Source organism: Pleurodeles waltl, chromosome 8, assembly GCF_031143425.1.
Source record: "Pleurodeles waltl isolate 20211129_DDA chromosome 8, aPleWal1.hap1.20221129, whole genome shotgun sequence".
Lineage (NCBI taxonomy): Eukaryota > Metazoa > Chordata > Amphibia > Caudata > Salamandridae > Pleurodeles > Pleurodeles waltl.
The window spans coordinates 661,434,628-661,448,451 of record NC_090447.1 but is presented as its reverse complement, the minus strand read 5'-3'; the positions used below and the strand labels follow the sequence as shown (position 1 = coordinate 661,448,451).

Here is a 13,824-nt window from a genome sequence, read left to right as displayed (position 1 = left end):
AACATAAACACTGTGACAATATCCACTTGGGATAGGGAACTAATCCTGCTGGTGCCAAATAGACCCTGACGTGATAGATAAATAAATGTGTTTGTATTAACATTCAGAAAAATTACTGGACATTTTAGCGCACTTCCACAGTTTAATTAAGCAATCTGTGTCTGTATCATTAAACATATTAAGCAGACTCTTAATGGATGAATCGGTTAAAACGCTATTAAATATAACGCAAACACTCTCCAATAATCTTTCTTCCCTTTTGCATGTTTAGGGTGAAAATTAGTGTTATTCGCAACTTAAAATATATTCCCTTCCTCTAGGATAAGCTATGTTACAAATTACTAGAAAAACAAACTCGTAGTGCTTTGCCCATGGTCATATATGGCTAGAAGTATTTTTGAATTGAAGTATTTCTTTTTGTGACATCCAGAAGGCTACCTGTAATGTGATCTTTAATAAAGATAGGTGAAATCAAGAAAATGCCATAATCATGTAATGCTTTGGGAAATTGTCTGCCACTGTAATCTGATATGTTCCTTCAAAAGCAGGTTGGGTGAATGTTAGTGAAGTAAAAATGTTGTTTTGTTCACGCTGATGACAGATGTGTATTCTAAATAATGTAATAGTATGTGAAGAACTGGAGGTTTGCTAAAAAATATACGTGCATTTATTAGCTAAACACATGAAACTTGATAGATGTGTTGTCCCGCTTCTCAAAAAATGTAATTTTAAGCATTGCAGGCACTGATACCAAGCACCATGACCCGCCATATTGAATAATGGCCACTGCAATATGTTTTCACTCTTAACCCCTGAACAGATCAACAGATTTCATTTTGTTTGCTAAAATGTATTCAGCTCTCAATGTTCCACAAAAAAGCAGGAAAATGATTTTTGAAGGATAACATTGTTTCTTACATTGAAAAACGTAAATATTTCACAAAAGACTGATTGCCTTACTAAATTACAAAAGAAAATGGCAGAATGAGAGTTACAATAAAAACTTAAGTTCAGGTACTGCGTACAATTTGTATCATAATGCATCCAAATAATTTTTTTTTTTTAATTATTTACCAAAATGAGTATTGATTAAACTATGGACAATCTGGTAAACTTTCTTTGTGTAAAGTACAGGGGCGGGCTGAAGGTCTCAAATAGGGTGGGTCACGGTGGTACCAAACTCACCATATCTGAAGCTTCCCTGGCGTCCACAAGCAGGAATGGAAGGACTTCTTTCTTGCTAGGTGGAACGGGATTCCAACCAGTCCTGGAACTGGAACATGCTGAAAACAACATGAGAGCAGCAATTTCCCAGCTGCTTGAAAGCTCTGGGATTGCTGGGTCTACAGTGCGCAAGTCGGGCTGGCCGTAGCTAGACAGTCAGCCAACACGACATGCACACTGTAAGGGGCAGCAGTCATCCTCCAATTGCAGGGTGCAGCCCACCCCCTGCCCTCACACTCGCGAATAAAATGCCATTATTATTTCATTTTATTTATTTGTTTGCTTGCTGCTTTTGCAGCAAGCAAGGTGACTCTCCTCTGCTCCTTAGGAGGAACCAGCCCTGGTAAAGTAATTCAATTTAGTAGGTTAAAAAATATACTAATGTTAAGGATTTGTATTCATTTAAAGGGTTTTGTCTCTGAAAATCTTAAATAAGTGTGGTCGTGAAATGAAAAATAATCACACTGAGAAACACCACACAACACTTGAGGGCACATCATATTTCGCAGTTTGGCATATTCAAGGGCATCCACTTTTACACCTGTACCTGATTAGTTCTTTTGGCTCCACAGTTGCAGGCAATTGAGAGAACCATTGTGATTGTCATCTCAAAGGCTGTTTATCTCAGGTCAAAACAAAAAATCTTTAAACTTAGGGGTTTTATGAAAGACTATGGGGCATATTTACGACAGGGGTTGCTTCGCTCTTGCACCATGCAACATGGTACTAGGGCAGCGGAAGCCCAACATGAGATTTATGAAGCCAAGCAAGGCCACTGTGCATGACCCTGAGTGGCTTCAAAAATCGAGAATAGCAACAAAGTGCAAATCGTCAAATTGCCTTACTCTGCACCAGTGAGGCGTTCCATGGGTGTTGCGTGGGTGTTCCCGTGCAACATCCATGGAGTTTAATACAGTCCCAGATTTTCAGTAACAATAGACCTGGGAAAGCACCAAAAAACTATGCCTCCCCAGGTGAGCGGTAATGAGGAGAAATATCTTTATTAATCCTTGTTTTTTCCTCTATGTGTGCTGCATTTTGCATCAAATACAGACAGAGGGAAAAGCCAAAGGGAATTGATTTTGTACCCCTTCCTGCGCAAAAACAATCATACATGCAACAGAGGCACCACACATGCAACAATAGTGCAAGGGTGCCTGTGTTGGTGCTAGCCATCCCATTTTGCACCAGTACTGAGGAAAGAACGGGAATGCACCATAATGGGATAAATATGGCTCATTCCAGCCCTTCCTCTGTGACGCAGAGCTGCGCAGAAAGGTGACCTGCTGCGCTGCTTCACTTGGCCATAGGTATGTCCACAAGTCCTAATATGTTCTTCCCAGAGGTTTTTTCTGATTACATTCCTGAAGTATATTCAGAGTTTGAGAGATAGTTTCCGAATTCTTGTTTTCTTTTTTTTTAGCATTTTGGTATAAAGAAATATGACACATATTTCAGAGTTGTCATAAATATTGGTGGAGACAAGGATCTGGAGGAATTTGGCACAGATCATATCCCACATCATATTTCAGTTTTGTACAAGAGGGTTAATCAAGGAAAGTCCACCATTGTTCTCGATTATAAACAGCGTGTAGCACACAACAATTCAGATTAGAAGTAAACTACAAAGGAGCAATGATGCATCTTGTTGAGTAGAGGCATTGCAATTGTTGGGGTCAAGGTGGGTCACTCTCAGCATATGGGGGCATCGCCCATATGTCTTAGGCCCGGAGTGTTTTGGACATTGTTAGGTGTACTCCCCCATTCAATGTTGTTGTACTATGTATGTAGTAAAAAGGACACCATGTTGTGTTGAATTTAGCCACCCTGTCCTAAATTATAGCTATGAGCTTTTCCATGGTGTAAAGATTCCATACCTTTCCCCACCACAGGTTTAGTGTAGGTGCTTGAGAGTGTTTCCACATTAGAGCGATGCACAGCCATGCTGCTAAGAGTAGATGGAAAAAAAATCCACCCCTACAGGGTCATCATAGGAAAGAGATTTTCTGCTGTGGGGTTGCCCAAGAGGATCACCAGTGGGTTGCAGGGTAATTTGATGGTAGTAATGGAGTGTATTATAAGTTGGACCTTGTCTCAAAATGTTTGCACACTCGGACACACCCACCATGTGTGTAAGAATGTTCCCCACTCACTGCAGCCCTTCCATAAGGATTCTAAGCTCCCAAACATTTTGTGCAAGCACACTGGTGTCAAATACCACCGCTTGAGGATTTTGTAAGAGTTCTCTTTATATCAGAGACAGATAGATGACTTAGAGGCCCTCTGCCTTATCGCTCCCCAAGTTTCATCCACAATATCCATAGTCAATTCCCTTTCCCATTGCTTCACATATGCATGTTTCGTTGGTGAGGTGAGATTGAGTATATATTGATATAGCCTGCTGTCTTTGCCCCAGACATTTGAAAGGTACAAGGATTCTATACACATTATACAGGATTAGGGGGTCATCTGGCCCAATGTAATGCTCGCCAATTTTATATGCATCTTGTCCAGTCAAGGTGGATTTCTCCACAAGTTTTCATTGGTTCCCAGGTCCCCAGTGCCATAGTATTCTCTCAGCTTAGGGGATCGTCTGGAATCCCAAAACAAGGAACCAGGCTGAACCTTGCCCGAAGGGGAATCTGTGTTTTCAGCTAGAGGGATTAGAAGGAAAGGATAAGAGAGAAATTTCCATCTCCTACAACTTTTTGCTTGAAAGATAGGAGTGTGTATGTTATTGGGAGCGGAGTGGAGTCATGAGCACCAGCTGACATGGGGAGCCATAAAAGGCTATACAAAGGGGTTGAAAAAAAAGGCCTGTTGACCTGTCGGGATCATGGCTCCAATCTAAAGATGGTTGAAGCTGCACAATCAGTATGTTGATAGTAACACCTGGGAACCCCCAGACTACCTTCTGCTGTAATCCGAATAGAGTTGCCCATGCCACCCATGGTGACATGCCTCCCTAGACAAAACTAAGGGCCTTATTTATACTTTTTGGTGCAAAACTGCACTAAGGCAGTTTTGCCCCAAAAAGTTTTGCACCGGCTTGCACCATTTTTTAGCACCAGCTGGGCACCATATTTATGGAATGGTGCAAGCCAGTGCAAAGGGGTAGGCTAGCTTAAAAAAAAAAATGACGTTAGGCAGTTTTGAGTCAAAATAAATGATTCTGACCAGATTAGCATAATTTTTTGACGCTAAGGGGCATATCTATACTATGTTTGCACTGAATTAGCGTCATTTTTTTAAAACTCTAATTCAGTGCAAAACTAACTCCATATTTATACTTTGGTGCTAGACCTGTCTAGCACCAAATTTATGCAGTTAAAGTCATTTTTTGGAAGTGGAAACCTACCTTGCCTTAATGAGATGCAAGGTAGGCGTTCCCGTGCAAAAAAATGACTCTATGGCCTTAACACCATATTTATACTCCAATGTAAAAATGGTGCAAGGGAGGGAGGAGGGGTCAAAAAATGGGGCAAAGCTTGCTTTGCCCCATTTTTTAAGACCTGGGTCAGGGCAGGTGTTAGGGGACCTGTGGCCCTATTTCCATGGTGGAACACCATGGAATAAGCTCAGAGGTGCCCTCCCTACGCCCTAGGGGCACCCCCACCCACACTAGAGGGACTACGAGGATGGGGGACCCTATCCCAGGTAAGTACAGGTAAGTGCATTTTATTTTTTAAAGTGCCATAGGGGGGCCTGAAATGGGCCCCCATACATGGCACCGGGTGCAATGGCCATGCCCAGGGGACCCCTGTCCTCTGTGCTGGCCACTGGGGTGGTGGGCATGACTCCTGCCTTTTCTAAGGCAGGAGTCATGTGGCATGGTAGGTTTAGCACCATAAAATGACGCTAATCTGGTTAGTCATTTTTTTACTCTAACCTGCCTAAAGCCATTTTTTGGTGCTAAACCCTCTTCTTCTATACTGCCAGCCCCACCCGACTAAAGTCATTTTTTCAAACTCTAGCCTACCGTTTGCACCGGCTTGCACCATTTCATAAATATGGTGCCCGGCTGGTGCACAGAAATGGTGCAAGCCGGTGCTAAACATTTTGGTGCAAAACTGAGTTAGTGCAGTTTTGCAGCAAAAAGTATAAATAAGGGCCAATATTTTGTAAGTTTGCGCCTATTTTGTGTCATAAAATGACGTTAATGCGGTGCAAAAAAAGTTTACATCTGGGCCTTGGTGCTAGATGGGTCTAGCACCAAAGTATAAATATGGAGTTAGTTTTGCACCGAATTAGAGTAAAAAAAATATGACACTAATTCGGTGCAAACAGAGTATAAATATGCCGCAGAGTATAAATATGCCCCTAAATATGGCGGTAAGGCCATAGAGTCATTTTTTGCATCTCATTAAGGCAAAGTAGGTCTCCACTTTCAAAAATGACTTTAACTCCATAAATTTGGTGCTAGAGGGGTCTAGCACCAAAGTATAAATATGGAGTTAGTTTTGCACCGAATTAGAGTAAAAAAAAATGACACTAATTTGGTGCAAACAGAGTATAAATATGCCCCTAAGCATCTTGTTGTGTATCTGTGTTTGCATCGATTTGGGAATAGTAAGGGAGAAAGTCTAAGGACATAGAGCAGTCAGGGCATAAAGTTCATTTTGAGGCAATTGAGCCAGGGCTTCGAAGAGAGCGGTGAGCAAAGGAGGGGTATTGTTGTTGTACAACTCCCATGTCCCACAATTTAAAAAGGTTTATCTTGAATCTGTATGTGACAGCAGCGGACCTTACGGAGCATGTGTGTGACTGAAGATGGACCCCAAAATACATGATAGCTGAAGTCGCCCATTGTAAATCCTCCCTCTAGATGGACACCTGCAGGATGTCCTATGGGTTCGCCACTCCCATGTCCCACAATTTAAAAAGGTTTATCTTGAATCTGGATGCCTGTGCAAATATATTGAGTTCCCTATTCAACCCAGGGATGGAGGATTCGGGATTCGTGATGAAGCATAATATATCATACAACAATAGGGCTAATTTATGCTCCCTGCTGACATTCAGGATAGTGCCATTCACAGGGTTGTCCTGGATCTCCACTATTAAGGGCTCCATGGATAAAGTGTAAATCAAGGGGGTCTGGGGTTACCCTTGGCATGTCCCTCTAGTAAGGATTATACTAGGCAAAAAGAAGCATTGATCTTTAGCTTTGCAGCAAGCTTCTTAAAATTGGCTTCTATGAAGGTTTTCATTTTGGGGCCTTTACAGGTTTTGTCCAGGACCTTGAATGCATTCTTGACATCAAAGGAGAGGGGAGCCATCAGATGACGGCCCTGCTCCACAGCTTCAATGAGTGCAATGGCTAAGCGGCTATTGTTGTTGGCCTGTTTAACGATAAAGCCTGATTGCTCCGGTGCTGTCTTAGTTGGCCAAATGTGGTGTAGCCGTAAAAAGAGGATGGATGTGAAGATTTTCACATCACAGTTCAAAAACACCATTGGGCGGTAAGATGAGCAGCATGTCGGGGATGTATAAGGCTTCAAGAGTAACTTAATATGAGATTCTAACATCATATCTGTAACTATTCTTGACATTAAGAAAATAATTGAACACCTTTGCCATAGGTTCGACCAGCAGGAAAGCGTAGGCTTTCTAAAAAGGGGCTGCAAACCCTTCAGGAACAGGGATCTTGTGGGCAGGGAGATTGATAGTTGCCTACCTAACCTTGTTTGGGCTAATGTTGTCTTCTATCAGGTCTAACTCCTCCTCCCTGTAGGAGGATTATAGTCTCCGAGTTAGCTGTTTTGATGCTGCTCGACAAGATTTTCAGCTCGGTAGGAGACAAATAATAAACATGCCAGATAGAGATGATTTTGCTGTCTCATTGTGGTATCCTCCAATTATACCCTGAAGCATATGTGTATTTTCTGGGCCAAAAGTCGGTCAGCCTTTTCTCCGCATTCATAGTATATTTGGACTCCTAAATATAAGAGTTACTTGGCCAGCTCCTTCATTAGTAAGTGTTCCAATTCACCCTGGAATCAACGAAGATCTCTCAGGGTCTCATGCGAGCCCCCTACTTAATGTCTAGACTCTGCTTGCTATACCTGGGTTTCGATCTCATGTTTGCTTAGCTTGGCAGCCCTTTCAAATGCTGCGAAGTATCAAAGGAATTCCCCAATAAAAATGATTTTGCAGCGTTCCTTAGAGTCTCTGGGGACACATCGCCGTGTCATTCTCTGTGAAGTAATTTTCGATCATTTCTTGGAATCTCGAAGAGTCAGTCCCTGAAATGTTATCTCGTTTATTACCCAGGGTTTCAGAAATAGGCATTGAGGATCAGTGAGGCCCATCCAGCCGCACTGGGCCCTGGTCGGAGAGGGCATAGACATCTATTGTGGTGTCAACTAGGCAAGTATGTCAGGACCCAGAGACTACGAAGTAATCAATATGTGAATACATCTTGTGGACGTTAGAGTAAAATGTGTAGGTCCGTTTGCATGGGTGGTGGTGATGCAAAGCGTCAACCTTAGAAAGGCTAAGCAGACCCTGGGGTAAAACCGGAGGAGAAAGGGGTTCTCCCTGCTGGGGATTTAAATCCATGTTTTGTTTGCCAACACCATAAGCCTGACCTTATTCACACTAGTTTCTTAGCTGCTTTGTTTATGTGAAAAGATGACAATCCTTACATCAGCCATTTTTGATACATTCTTTTTTTAATGTGGTTTTGTTGGAAGGAATATAAAGGGCTGATGTCACTTCTTGATAATTATTCCTAGTTTTCCAGCAAGCTATTTTGTCTTATCCTGAAAACTTAGATGTGTCTCTCTCTGACTCTGTGAACAGTAGGGCTATACGTCAGTCAGTTCCTAAGGCTATAGTCATACCATTAATTTAGGATCTGAAAATATTTGCCTCCATCGAAGGTATCCCACAGTTTAGGATATTTGGAAATTATTAATTTAAACCAACCACATTGATATCTACAGTACATATGTGACTTCTCTTCCTACCTTCAGGAACGCCATCAGCAGCATATGGGAGCATTCTTGTGTGAGCTTGCTCTAGGGTACATTGTTCCAGTAGCTCTGTTGCAGCACCTACTCTTTCTTATGTAATACAGCTTTACCATATTACGTTGCTGCTTCCATTTGGACAACCAGTAACCCCAAATCACTTGTTTGCTTTGATCATCCAGTAGAATCCCAGCCACATGAATTCAGACTACTTGTTTTATAGAAACACAGATCTATTCAGTGCATAGAAGGTTTACTGAATTGATTTTGAATCTAGGTAATTAATGAAATACAATGGTTCAGAAAGGTATTTGTTTTGTCTGGTGTAATTATATTGACAATTGGAGGACCATATAGGACTTTTATATCAACATCCAGATCATGAGGTGCATGAGGTTTGCAATTCCTCTAACATTAAACATTTCAGATTGATTTTACAAGATGTTTCAAGAGCACATTTAGGCCACACTACACAACAGATTTCTAATTTCTTCTTAATACAGTGTCTGTTATGTTTATCCTGCTATGGTAGTTCCAGGATCTAGGCAAGATGGCAGGCACATATTAGTAGAAGCTTAGGCTAGATACATCTCATTTGACTCACACGCTCACTTCCTGCATTTGGATCATTTCCAGATCAAGAATGGTAGAGCTCATTTTAATACTCCTTTTGGGCTTTGCCTTGGCAATGAGTTATATAGTTGTACTGGATTTCTGACTTTTGCCTCAGTTTGTGCCCGTTTTGTGTCCTTCACTGTTCTTACATTCACTTCCCTCAATTCCCATTAGTGCCTACCAAGCCTTGTTCATTTAATTGTGCTATTGTTTTGTCCACTTTGTAGAATCTTAACAATGAGTGTTCAGCAGCGTCCAAGGGCCTTCGCCTAGTTCCTGGTCACCTTCTTCCCCGTCATAGCACCATCCACTCCTGGAACCACTGGTCAGATCTACCTATCCTTATGATATGATGTGCTGGTCCTTCAAAAAAACAAATACGTAGGAGAGTGGTCTTCAGTCCTGGATTGCTCACTCACATCTTTTCCCTCTTTCCCTCCTGTTTTGTGCCTAGTGACAGTTTTCCTTTTCCTCACTATTTGAGAGAGCTTAGGATGGTGGTGACTTTCAGAGGGGTGTCTTATTCCACAGCCTGACAGTTGCCAGGCCATCAAATGGACCTGTCTGAGAGTTGCAATAATATCATGCCCAACGCATTTACTAAAAACCCATGAAGAGCTTGAGGTGGCGCTTGAGGTCGCTCAACATGAATATGTTATTTTGCTTAGTAGATTCAATAAATCCATATGTACTTCAACATAACTTAGTACTCACCTTGTAATGACAACTCAGTGGCAAGTGTCTCCAACCCAGCTGAAAACAGACCAAAATGCATTCATCTCAGTCCATAGTTGATATTTCTTGTGGGTCAGACATACTGTCAGGTTCCACTTACTTAAAGCTTCTCCTTATACTTTCTTTCCATAAGTCAATTTCCAATTAACAAACACTTCAGACAATAACAAGTCCAACTACTTCCACTGTTCTTCTGCCTTGAGCTTTAGTGTCTTGGAGTCTTGTTAAACCTGTAATAAAAAGAACTATTGTTACCACTTACAAATTGCAGCTACTGTTAAAACCGTGATCTCAATCCTACCACAACCCTTCTGTGAAAACAAAGCAACTTGCAATTATAGGTTATGATACAAATCATTGCCCCTTTCATATATTTAGGTTCATTTAAAAAAACATAGACCATAGCAAGGCTACTATTTTCTTGTACTGGTATTTTAGCACAATTATTGATAAAGAAATAGCTCATATGGAAACCTTTGTTGTAGTTTTTGTTGCCTTTTTGCACTGGGACACTGGGGCACTGGGACACTGCTAACTAGGCCCCAGTGAATGTTTTATGCTTCCTAAAACATGTTGATTATTTATCTCCTGAATGGCTTTTGTAACTTACATATACATTTTTAGTACATTATACACAGTGTGCCCGCCCAGGTTCTTTAAGTTGAGCATCACTAGTAGACTTACACCATTTGTTATACAACCCAATACAATGACATTCCATTGTAGCCTGACTGTAGCAGTTAAACAACTGCAATTCATCCTGTCAAAATAAAGCCCTTTGACAGGCCTAAACTGGCATTTAAAATATCAATAAGTTAATCATAAATATGTGTCATACCCCATAGGAAGGGTGCATGGTATGTAGGGCACTGGAAAGGTAGAATTAAACGTGTCCTCTTAGTGACTAGCACCTAAAAGCTACTTTCATTGTAGCATGATTGTCTGTTCCACAGAGAGACACTGGCATGAACTATTATATATATTTATGCCATCTTTGACTAGGTCACTACTAGAAATTCCATTCTCAGAATCTTTGTAAAATTTTTACAATCCCAGTGCACGTTTGAAGTCATATGTTTATTAAACAGTAAGGAAAATTGGCTTTTAGAAAGTTATCTTTTCCCTCCCTAAAACTTCTGGAGCTAATACATTAGCCTCCAGCTGTAGTATTCCGAGCTGAATGAAGTGTGAAAACTTCTACCGGAGTAGAAACAAAGACCTGGGTGTGGGGAGGTGTTAATCTTCCTCTGGCAAGGATAACCATTTGGGCAGTGCCAAGAAACCTGATTAATTCCAAAATAGGCCTTCACAGTTACAGGCAAATGTTAGCTGACACCTAGGCAGGCCCTTTTCTTTGTTTTCCCTGTCATACAGGCTCCAATCCCCTTGGGAATGGAGCTTCTCCCAGAAACAGTTTGAAGTAACTGGTTGTTCATTACCCTAGCCATACTGCAGCAGTGGGCACCAAGGCTCTACATAAGGGAAGAAGGGTTTCACCATGTTGGTTTTAGGCAGATAGGGTCACTGTGTGATTGTTTTCAGTGGGATGCATAGGAACTGCTTCAAAGGTGGGTAGGGTTAACATGGGAATTTTTACCCTGTTGGTTAGGGAGAGGACAGGAGTCACACACACTCACTGGCTAGTTCCTAGCATATCTGTGGCACCTTTAAGAACCTTATTCAAAACACTCTAGACCTGTGAAAAAAATGAAATGGAACAGCACCTGTTGTTTGAAACCTCTTAGGAGACCTGCTTCCACTTCTATTAAGAATAAAGAAGTGGACTCCCAGGGTCAATTGACTGACCTCCTGATTTTCTATCACAACTCCGCAATCTGGAAAAAGCCTTTTCATAAAAAAAGCCCAGCTGACCCGTTCCAGTTGGACCTGCAGTGGACCCTGTTGTAGTACAGTCCTGATTTTAGGAATAAGACTGTGTAGTTTAGGACTGCAGCATCACAGATTGTGAGCAACTGAGTTGGTCCCGCACTGTCTGGAAGCTATCAGCCTGATTCCTGGCTAGCCTGCAGTGCCTCACCTAAACCTAGAAGTAAAGGTGATTTGTGGCAACCTAGACATGACACTCTAACTCCCCAGGGAAATTGTGGTGAACAGATTATATCCCTTTATCTCAGTTACACAAAGGCTCACACATGCCAGGGCAAACAAGGAAATGCAAAATAAGTTTCAATAGATGTTTTGAAGCAGTTGTGTCTGATTATAAAGTAGTGGGCAGATGAAACATAATACAGTGATCATTGTTACCATAAAGTGAAGTAGATAAAACACTCCACCATCTTAATATGATCCTAAAGCCTGGAGATTCCTACCTATACCCTAATGTCTAAAGGAGCATGGAGGTGGTGACCCTTCTGCCTATCCATGTCTATGGTAAAGACCCCAATCCCATACCTGAAAGACGAGCAAGAGGCTGCCTGTTGTCCACTGACAGTCCTTCTCGTTGGCGGAAGAGTCAGTACCAGGATCAGCGAAGCTGTCAATGAAATGGTCAATTGCTAGACAGCTTTGACTGGATTCCCTCTACCCTTCTTACGCCTACTTGGTGTTTATATAACAAATCTTACAGCGTTCTAAGAACAGGCCTGATGTGACAATATATCTAGTAAATGAGGACTGGCTCTCTGACTCCTGGAGCAGCAATACTAGCTAGAATTTCATGTATCAAACATGACAGCCTTGAGCAGTGTACAAAGTGAAATGTGTGTTAAGAGCGCTACATTCTGGCTTTGCTAAAAAAAAATATATGAAATGAGTAAAATATGTCTACATGTTTAAACGCACAGGCTATGGGCCTAACGCTAAAATAAGGGTGTCCAACCCAGGTCCTTAGGGGAACCCACAACACATCTGGTTGCTTCTGCTTGAGTGAGTGTTAAGCCCCAAGTGCTGATCATGAGGTCCTGGGGCCCTTGGCTTTGCCAAAGTGTACTCATCCTAATATCCTGAAAACCTCAGACTTAAAAGCTTTTTGGATCCAAAGACCTCCAGAAGACCGGAACAAGCCTGCCAAGTCATTCTGAGCAAGGGGCATTGCTCATGGGGTGAAGATTCAGGTTTCTCACACTCAGAGATTTTCTACAGCACCAAATCTGTTTCTGCATCTCCTCATGGAGGAGGTATGCAGCCTTGTGGAGGCCTATTTAGCTACAGCCTGCAGCCTTGCCCTGCTTGAGGAGTACAAACTTCAAAAAAGTAACCAAGGGCTTGAGATGGATCTTAGTGGATGGAACACTTTGTCACAAATGTGATGGATATCCTGTCTGCTGTACTACGATCTCTATAGGATATATTGGGATTGTAATATGGCTGGCGGGACATCCGTCATGTTTGTGACAAGTATACCCCTCAACCAAGATCTAAATCAGGCCTTAAGTCTGAATTTAGAAAACTTAACTGGGTGAAAATACAAGAATATCCGGCTGGAGAGAAGACTTCACTGGGCATGAATTTTGAATTTTCTTGCTCTGAGCTTTTCTCATTGAAACTAAGGGCTTCACTGGGAGCTTGTCCAATGCATATCCAATGTCATAGAACCCTTCAATACAGCCTGCTACCTTGTCCTGTTGAAGGACTTTAACTCTCATTTTCCAGACTTAGGGCCTGATTTAGATCTTGGTGAAGTGGAATACTCCATCTCAAACATGAAGGATATCCCGTCCACCGTATTATGATCCCATTATATCCGATGGGGATCGTAATATAAAAGAGAGGATATCCACAACATTTGTTGTGGAGTATTCCCTCCACCAAAATTTAAATCAGGCCCTAAGTCTAAAGGTATAGTTTCCGATCAGGTCAAACCTGGGTGATGTATCTGACAGTCACTCCATCGGGACCAGCTTCAGATTTTGTCTAGGTTTCAGCCTGCTGCAACCAGTTGACCCACATTAACACCTTATGTTTTTTAGCACTATTTGTATTTAAAAAGTAAAAAATTAATATTGCCTTGTTAGATTTTTGTCGTTTTGGTGTGATTTTGTGTATTAAATTATTCTCTATTTGAAGTGGGATTTATATTGTGCTGTGTTTTCAACTTTTAACTGTTTTGGTACTTATAAATGCATTGTACATTTTCTCAAATTAAGCCTGTCTGCTGGGTGTCATAGCTACCAGGGGTTGAGCTCAAGTTTGAATTACTGAACAATTTACTGGACCTAAAAAGATAGTGACAATATTACTTGTTGTGGACTCCCATTCACCCCAATTTATAATCCGCTTTTTCACAGTAGAGAATTAACTGGAGAACATGAAGAAC

General features: G+C 41.6%; 1 protein-coding gene across 4 annotated transcripts in view; it reads left to right on the top strand.

Moving 5' to 3' along the window:
• Positions 1 to 13,824, top strand: part of DMD (dystrophin) — a 6,960,831-nt gene that overhangs the window by 2,052,251 nt on the left and 4,894,756 nt on the right. The window lies entirely within an intron of this gene.